At 36.0% G+C, this 10,042-nt stretch overlaps 1 pseudogene; it reads right to left on the reverse strand.

Moving 5' to 3' along the window:
* Positions 1-2,219: 2,219 nt before the first annotated feature.
* LOC114174448 (uncharacterized) lies at positions 2,220-6,934 on the reverse strand (annotated as a pseudogene).
* Positions 6,935-10,042: the final 3,108 nt, after the last annotated feature.

Consider the following 10,042-nt stretch of genomic DNA (forward strand, 5'->3'; position numbering starts at 1 on the left):
GTAAAATGATTCCAACCGTCTCAATTCACATCATTTGGTATTCAGAGCCTGGCAATCTAGATTTCGAATAGGAATGAAAGTTTATTATACAAGGTGTTTAATCGAAGGTCACGCATGTTTAGTTGCATTCGATTAAGGAAGCGACAACAATGTTGTGATCCAAAGATAGGTGGAGAAACTCCAGTTACCAACAACCTTTCACACGAAAAAAGCATGGATCAAATTCAGTAAAGTGCAATGTGTGAAAGAAGTGTTATCTGATATTGCTCCCATGGACTCTTGTCTTTGGTAGCCTTAATTTCAGTTACGATCAACCATTAAGTAGTGGATCATTGTTAGCTTGAGTGGATTATCAATAGCTTTAAGTGGGTTGTAACTGAAATTTATGTGTCTTTACTAATTCTGACGGTTAAAGCTCCTGTATAAGTTGACCATTTTCATCAATGAAAGCAAGCTGAGTTTTATTCAGAAAATAAAAGAGTTTTCTCTCATCTACCATAGTGAGAGTGATTCTCCTAAGTTCTTAAGTGATTCAAGAATCCCTGAGTTTTATCAAAGTTCGATTGTCCCTTGGTGTGTTTAAGCTCTTAGGCTTATCTTCCATTTTTGGAAGTGTGATGTGTATCAATTTCCGCTCCATCTTCTTGTATGTTTCGATTCTCTCATTTTAAATCATTTCTCAAATTTATTGCTTATTAGCATTCCAACCTTGATAGATTAGTAAAATGAATCCAACCGTCTGGATTCACATCATTTGGTATTCAGAGCCTTGCTATCTAGATTTTGGATAGGAATGAAAGTTTTTTATACAAGGAGTTTAATCGAAGGTCACGCATGTTTAGTTGCATTCGATTAAGGAAGCGACAACAATGTTGTGAACCAAAGATAGGTGGAGAAACTCCAGTTACCAACAACCTTTCACACGAATTAAGCATGGATCAAATTCAGTAAAGTGCAACGTGTGAAAGAAGTGTTATGTGATATTGCTCCCATGGACTCTTGTCTTTGGTAGCCTTAATTTCAGTTACAATCAACCATTAAGTAGTGGATTATTGTTAGCTTGAGTGGATTATCAATAGCTTTAAGTGGGATGTAACTGAAATTTATGTGTCTTTGCTAATTCTGACGGTTAAAGCTCCTGTATAAGTTGACCATTTTCATCAATGAAAGCAAGCTGAGTTTTATTCAGAAAATATAAGAGTTTTCTCTCATCTATCTTAGTGAGAGTGAATCTCCTAAGTTCTGAAGTGATTCAAGAATCCCTGAGTTTTATCAAAGTTTGTTTGTCCCTTTGTGTGTTTAAGCTCTTAGGCTTATCTTCCATTTTTGGAAGTGTGATGTGTATCAATTTCCGCTCCATCTTCTTGTATGTTTCCATTCTCTCATTTTAAATAATATCTCAAATTTCTTGCTTATTAGCATTCCAACCATGATAGATCAGTAAAACGAGTCCAACCAATTGGATTCACATGATTTGGTATTCAGAGCCTGGCTATCTAGATCTGGAATAGGAATGAATGTTTTATATACAAGGTGTTTATTCGAAGGCCACACATGTTTAGTTGCATTCGATTACGGAAGCGACAACAATGTTGTGAGCCAAAGATTGGTGGAGAAACTCCAGTTACCAACAACCTTTCACCCGAATCAAGCATGGATCAAATTCAGTACAGGGCAATGTGTGAAAGAAGTGTTATGTGATATTGCTGCATGGACTCTTGTCATCTTCTTTTGGGATAGGCATGGCTTCATTTTAAAACACTCAATCTTGATGAACGTTCTCTTTATTTGAGGCATTAGGGACTGATATGAATCTCATTGCACAAGGGCTGACAGGATTTTTTTTTCTTTTAGGGTTAGAACTAGTTATGACGATGAGAAATTTTGTGGGCAAATTAGGTATTCTTTTGAAAATTGGGTGAAGAAGAAAGTAATAAGGGGTGAATCTAAACGTGGAAGGAAAGAATCACTCTTTCCAATGGAGGCAACACACAAAGGATGGCAAAATCCTTTGATACAGCCAAGGGTTCTTCAATCACTCAAGAACTAGGAGAATCACTCTTACTATTAGATAGAAAATTGAATTCGTGAACAAAACTTAACTTGATTTCATTGATAAGAAATTGTTCTGCTTATATAGAGGCTTTAACCATTATGGTTACAAAAAGACCATTAATTTTCATTATATCCCACTAGTGCTAATAATAAACCAATCAAGCTTATAATTGTCCACTACCTAATGGCTTATTATAACTGAAATTGGGGCAGCCAAAAAGTCATCAAAAATTATTCAGCAAGGTCTTCTTAGTCTTCCAAGGCTGGTTCTTAAGATGTCAAATGAGCCCTTATTTAAATAAAAGAAACTGCATTAATCTGGCGCGTTAGTCCTCTTCCATTTGGGCCACGATGCAATTTACAACTTTTGTCTTTTCTCCTTCAAACTTGGGCTTGTACTCAAATAATATTGACAACACTTGTTGTAGAGCTTCTTTTGCTTTCTTTGCTCTAGACCTTGTCATAGGTCCTCCAAGTTCTTCAAGTGGATCCTTGTCTTTGCTCATTGTCACACCTCCATCATTCTCTCCCCCTTGAGTAGGATTTGTCCTGAAATCAGATTCTCCCTCTACATAAAAAAGAGATAAGTCAGACACATTGAATGTGGAACTAACATTATACTCACCACGCAGATCAATTTTGTAAGCATTGTCATTTATTCTTTCAAGAACTTGGAATGGACTATTCCCCCTTGGTTGAAGCTTTGATTTTCTTTGTTCTAGAAACCTTTCCTTTCTCATGTGCACCCAAACCGAATCTTCAAGTTAGGAGACAACCTTCTTTCTACCTTTGTTAGCTTGTCTTGCATAACTTTCATTTTTCTTTTCAATTTGACCCCTTACTTGCTCATGTAACTTCTTCACATAGTCAGCTTTAGCCTGTTTCTTTATGCTTAAACATGGAAATGTTAGGCATAGGTAGCAAATCAAGAGGAGTTAAAGGGTTAAATCCATATACAATATCAAAAGGTGAATAATTAGTTGTGCTATGGACAACCCTATTATAAGCAAACTCAACATGAGGCAAACATGTTTCCCAAGAATTAAGATTTTTCTTTGTAACAGTCCTAAGTAATGTGCCTAAAGTTCTATTGACTACCTCAGTTTGACCATCAGTTTGTGGGTGACAAGTAGTAGAAAATAACAATTTAGTACCAATCTTACCCCACAAGGTCCTCCAAAAGTGACTAAGGAATTTTGTATCCCTATCACTCACAATGCTCCTTGGTAGTCCATGAAGTCTTACTATTTCCTTGAAAAACAAGTCAGCCACATGACAAGCATCATCCACCTTCTTGTAAGGTATGAAGTGTGCCATTTTAGAAAATCTGTCAACAACAACAAAGACAGAATTCTTTCCATTCTTTGTTTTAGGCAGCCCCATAACAAAGTCCATAGAAATGTTAGTCCAAGGATATTCAGGAACAAGTAAAGGAGTATATAATCCATTAGATTTAGCTTTTTACACACAATGCAGTGATCACAAAACTTATGTACATCACGTTTCATATGAGGCCAAAAGAAGTGCTCTTCCAAAATTTCCAAAGTCTTTTGAACCCCAAAATGACCCATCAAACCTCCTTCATGTGATTCAGTCACAAGCAACTCTCTTATGGAACACTTAGGCACACACAATTTATTTGATTTAAACAAGAATCCATTATGCCTATAGTAACCATTTTCAGAAAACTTTTCACATGCAGCATATATTTCAGCAAAATTTGCATCATCCTTGTACATATCTTTCAAAGATTCAAGACTAAACAATTTAATTTCAAGCATAGAAAACAATATATGCCTCCTAGAAAGTGCATCAGCCAATATATTTCCTTTCCCCTTTTTATACTTGATTACGTATAGAAATTGCTCCAAAAACTCTACCCATTTAGCATGCCTCTTATTAAGCTTACCTTGTCCTTTCAAGTATTTCAAGGACTCATGATCACCGTGAATGACAAATTCTTTGGGTAACAAATAGTGTTGCCAAGTCTTTAAAGCTCTAACCAAAGCATACAATTCCTTATCATAAGTAGAATAGTTAAGGGCAACCCCACTTAACTTTTCACTAAAATAAGCAATAGGATGTCCATCTTGCAACAAAACAGCCCCAATACCCACATTTGATGCATCACACTCAATTTCAAAAGATTTTGCAAAATTAGGCATGGCAAGAACAAGTGCATTAGTGAGCTTATGCTTGAGGGTAACAAAGGCCTCCTCTTATTTCTCTCCCCATTTAAAACCCACATTCTTTTTAACAATTTCATTTAGAGGTGCAGCCAGGGTACTAAAATCCTTAACAAATCTCCTGTAAAAACTTGCTAAACCATGAAAACTCCTCACCTCACTAACATTCTTAGGTGTAGGCCATTCTTGGATGGCCTTGACCTTTTCCGCATCAACTTGTACACCTTTAGCACTCACAACAAAACCCAAAAACACCACATGATCAGAATAAAAGATGAATTTTTCCAAATTGGCATACAATTTTTCTTTTCTAAGAACAACCAAAATAGATTGCAAATGCTCAACATGCAACTCAAGACTGGTGCTATAGATCAGAATATCATCAAAGTACACCACAACAAATTTACCAATAAACTCTCTTAAAACATGGTTCATTAACTGCATAAAAGTACTAGGTGCATTTGTCAAACCAAAGGGCATAACCAACCACTCATACAATCCATATTTAGTTTTGAAAGCAGTTTTCCATTCATCACCTTCTCTAATCCTAATCTGATTATATCCATTTTTAAGATCAATTTTAGAAAACACACATGCACCATAAAGTTCATCAAGAAGATCATCTAACCTTGGAATTGGATGCCTATACTTGATGGTGATGTTGTTTATTGCTCTATAATCAGAACAATCCTCCATGAGCCATCCTTTTTGGGCACCAAAATCACATGTACAGCACATGGACTCATGCTATCCCTCACCCAACCTTTACTCATGAGTTCAGTAACTTGTTTTTCAATCTCTTTGGTCTCTTGTGGGTTGCTCCTATAAGCTGGCCTATTGGGCAAAGCAGCTCCCGGAATGAGATCAATGTGATAAGCAATTCCTCTCAAAGGTGGCAAACCATCAGGGACACTTGCTGGAAACACATATTTATAATCCTGCAAAAGGGACTCAATACTAGAGGGCAATTCAAATTGGCCAAATTGGTCAGAATTTGAAATCTGATTTTGACAAAACAGTAAGTAGAAGGGTTGTCTTGTGTAAAGCACCCTCCTTACCTCCCTTTCTCTTGCTAAATAAACTTGCTTACCCTCAATGTTTCATTTTCTCTCATTTTCCTGTCAAGTGTTTCACTCTTTTTCTTTTTCCTTTCAAGTGTTTCACTCTTTTTCTTTTTCCTTTCAAGTGTTTAAATCTTTTTCTCATTTGCTAACTTTTCTCTCATTTTTATTTGATCCTCACACACCTCTTTAGGAGACAAGGGTTTGAGGACCACTTTTTTATCTTGATACATGAAAGAGATTTTGTTAGTGAAGCCATCATGAATGGCTTCGATGTCATACTACCACGGTCTTCCCAAAAGAATATGGCTAGCCTCCATGGGAACCACGTCACATAAGATCTTATCTTCATATTTGCCAATGGAGAAAGAGACTTCAGCTTGCTGTTTCACTTGGACTTTTTCTCCTTCACTAAGCCATTGAAGTTTGTATGGCCTAGGATGTGGTTTAGTGTCCATGTTCATCTTTGACACTAATCTTGAACTCACCACATTGGTACAACTTCCTCGATCAATGATTACCAAACATACAAGACCATTAACTGAACATCTTGTATGAAAAATATTCTCCCTTTAAGATGCATCCTCGGCCTTGACTTGACTTCCCAGCATCCTCCTAATCATGTACAACTCTCCTACATTAGCTTTCAACTCGCCATCACTTTCTTCTACCTCTCCATCATTATCATCAGAATCGCTTGTGTACTCCCCATTATCCTTAAGAAGAACGGTCTTCTTTGTAGGACACTAATAGGCATAATGTCCCATGCCCAAACATTTAAAACATTTCACTTCTCTAGTCCTCTTTGGTGGATTTTCAGGTTTCTTTTGAACTATTTTTCCTTCATTAGAAAGCACTAAATTGCTAGAGGAGGCAACACCTTCTTTCTTTACTCTATCTCTCTAGTTTGAAGAATTAAAATTGGTAGAACTCTTTCTTGTTGTACTCTTTCTTTTAATTTGTTGTTCTACCTGTATGGCCTTATGCAATAGATCCTCCATCTCTACAAACTCCTGCAACTCAACAACATCTCTAATATCATGATTTAATCCATTAAGGAAATGTGCCATAGTTACCTCAGGATCTTCTTCAATTTTGGCTTGGATGATAAGAATCTCCATCTCCTTATAATACTCATCCATTCCCTTGCTTCCTTGAGAAAGTCTTTGTAGTTTCAATTTTAAGTCCCTATGGAAGCTAGAAGGTTACATACCACTTCCTCATGACCCTTTTCATCTCATCCCAAGTGTCCACCAAAGGCTCCTCATCTCTAATCCTCTCTCTTTGCAACTTGTTCCACCAAATTAAAGCATAATCAGAAAATTCAGTTGCTGCAAGCCTTACCTTTTGCTCCTCACTATAATTATTGCAAGAAAATACATGCTCAATTTTGAGCTCCCACTCCAAGTAAGCTTCAGGATTACTTCTCCCCTTGAAAGGTGGCACATTCAACCTTACTCCTTCTATTCTCCCTTCATTCCTTTGTGGCCCTCCTCCTCCTCCTCTTCGTGGGGTTCTATTCTCTAGTTGGTCCAACCTATCATGAAACTCATCTTGTTGTTGCTTCATCAACCTCTCCAAATGTTGAGACAATGCAGCAATTTGCATCTGAATATCATTCCTTTCTGCCATGATTAACAAACAGATCAAGGTAATAAGAACAAAATATATATATATGGTGTTTGAAAATTTTCTCACCCACTCAAGTGTTTGCACTCACAGATTGGCTTTTACTAAAAATAAAACACTCTTGCCTTTTACCACTCAAATTCTCCTTGGTTTCTTAGGCTATTCAAGAGATTATGGCCATAACAAAGAACAATTCTCCAATATGTGCAGCGAAACGCTTGTAAGTAGGCAAAGAAAGGTTAACAAAGAAAAAAAAAAGGCCAAGAAAAGTAGGTAAAAAGAAGGAAATCAACAACAATCCTTCAATAACACCAATATATTACCTTATAAAAATTGTTCAGAGGCATGAATCATTCGGCCCAATTTTTTGTTTTTTATCACAGTTTCAGTACAATTACGAATTGCTGTAACTATTTTCTTTTTTTAATTTTTAGAAGGGCCAAACTTTTGCAATGATTCAGCACAAACATAAATAATACAAGTAATAAGGTAATGAATTGGTAAAATAAGAAAGAAGGAAGGATGTTACCAATTTGACGTTCAAACCCTTAAACCGAAGCTCTGAATACCAAATGATATGAATCTCATTGCACAAGGGCTGACTTAGGATTTTTTTTTTCTTTTAGGGTTAGAACCAGTTATGACCACGAGATATTTTGTGGGCAGAATTAGGTATTCTTTTGAAAACTGGGTGAAGAAGAAAGTAATAAGGGGTGAATCTAAAAGTGGAAGGAAAGAATCACTCTTTCCAAAGGAGGCAACACACAAAGGATGGAAAAATCCTTTGATACAGCCAAGGGTTCTTGAATCACTCAAGAACTAGGAGAATCACTCTCACTATTAGATAGAAAATTGAATTTCTGAATAAAACTTAACTTGATTTCATTGATAAGAAATGGTTCAGCTTATATAGAGGCTTTAACCATTAGGGTTACAAAAAGACCATTAATTGCCATTATATCCCACTAGTGCTAATAATAAACCAATCAAGCTAATAATTATCCACTACCTAATGGCTGATTATAACTGAAATTGGGGCAGCCAAAAAGTCATCCAATATTATTCAGCCAGGTCTTCTTAATCTTCCATGGCTGGTTCTTAAGATGTCAAATGAGCCCTTATTTAAATAAAAGTAACTGCATTAATTTGGCGCATTAGTCCTCTTCCATTTGGGCCACGATGCAATTTACAACTTTTGTATTTTCTCCTTCAAACTTAGGCTTGTACTCAAATAATATTGACAACACTTGTTGTAGAGCTTCTTTTGCTTTCTTTGCTCTAGACCTTGTCATAGGTCCTCCAAGTTCTTCAAGTGGATCCTTGTCTTTGCTCATTGTCCCACCTCCATCAGGGACATAAAATGAAGTTGAAAATTATCACACTAGTACAGGTCAGTAAGAATCAACATAGGCTGAAGGAGAAAATAGAAAATGAAATAATAGAAGAAGAAGAATTAAAAATTGCAGAAGGAAGGGAAAATGCAAAAAAAAGAAATGGAAGTAAACAAAAATGTGATGGAAAGTTTATTTGTCAATGTTTTTCTTCTACAGTTTGAGATTTCATTTTGCGGGAACAAAAGGATAAGCATGTGAATGAAACACACCAACTTCCATGTTTGAAAAGGAAGCTTTTTGATAGTGCCTTATTATGCATTTGGTCCGCTAATGAGATGTAAATTCGTCAAACACAGCACATGGAATTATTTATTGTTACATATCAAGGTGGGGAAGTGTTGGCAAGAAAAGTGCTCCACGGATTGCAACCATTGGAAAGGAACAAAGAGGAATATGTTCAAGTTGAATTTGATCCTGGATGAAGAGAATTAGTTTCAAGTTGTGGAAAAATAAATTCCTTCACAAGATCATAATAAACTTATATTAAAACTAGTAGAATAATAAAGTCTGAAGATTCGAGACGAATCTTCTCGAAGAAGGAGGGTATGATGTGAATTGCATATAGGCCAAATGTAGGATGACTAATGCGCCATGTTGGTGCAAATTCATATATTTAAATAAGGGCCCAATGCTTTGTAAAATTGGTTGACCAAATTGTCTTTTGGCTTAACCAATTAATGCGCTTTAGTTTTTCTTTATTTTCAACTTGTAATAAGGGTCCACATGATAACTTAAGAACCCGCCTTTGGAAGATCAAAAGGACCTTTCAGTTACCATCAACCACTAAGTAGTGGATTATCAATAGCTTTAAGTGGGTTGTAATTCAAATTTATGTGTCTTTTGTAATTCTGACGGTTAAAGCTCCTATATAAGATGAACCACTTTCATCAATGAAAGCAAGCTGAGTTTTATTCAGAAAATATAAGGGTTTTCTCTCTTCTATCTTAATGAAAGTGATTCTCCTAATTTCTTGAGTGATTCAAGAATCCCTGAGTTTTATCAAAGGTCCTTTATCCCTTTGTGTGTTTAAACTCTTAGGCTTATCTTCCATTCTTGGAACTGTGATGTCTATCAATTTCCGCTCCATCTTCTTGTATGTTTCCATTTTCTCGTTTTAAATAATTTCTCAAATTTCTTGCTTATTAGCATTCCAACCTTTATAGATCATTAAAACGAATCCAACCCTCTGGATTCACATCATTTGGTATTCAGAGCCTGGCTATCTAGATTTGGAATAGGAATGAAAGTTTATTATACATGGTGTTTAATCGAAGGCCACGCATGCTTAGTTGCATTGGATTACGGAAGCGACAACAATGTTGTGAGCCAAAGATTAGGGGAGAAACTCCAGTTACCAACAACCTTTCACCCAAATCAAGCATAGATCAAATTCAGTACAGGGCAACGTGTGAAAGAAGTATCATGTGATATTGCTCCGATGGACTCTTGTCATCTTCTTTTGGGATGAGCATGGCTTCATTTTAAAACACTCAATCTCGATAAACGTTCATAAAATGAAGTTCAAAATTATGACACCAAGACAAGTTAGTAAGAATCAACATAGGCTGAAAGAGAAAATAGAAAAGGAAAGAATACAAGAAGAAAAATTAAAAAATGCAGAAGGAAGGGAAAATTAAGAAAAAGAAATGGAAGTAGAGAAAAATATGATGGGAAGTTTATTTGCCAATATTTTTTCTTCTACAGTTTGTGATGTCAT

The sequence above is a fragment of the Vigna unguiculata genome, chromosome 2, assembly GCF_037176805.1.
Source record: "Vigna unguiculata cultivar grain cowpea cultivar isolate G323 ecotype 2 chromosome 2, ASM3717680v1, whole genome shotgun sequence".
Classification (NCBI taxonomy): Eukaryota; Viridiplantae; Streptophyta; class Magnoliopsida; order Fabales; family Fabaceae; genus Vigna; species Vigna unguiculata.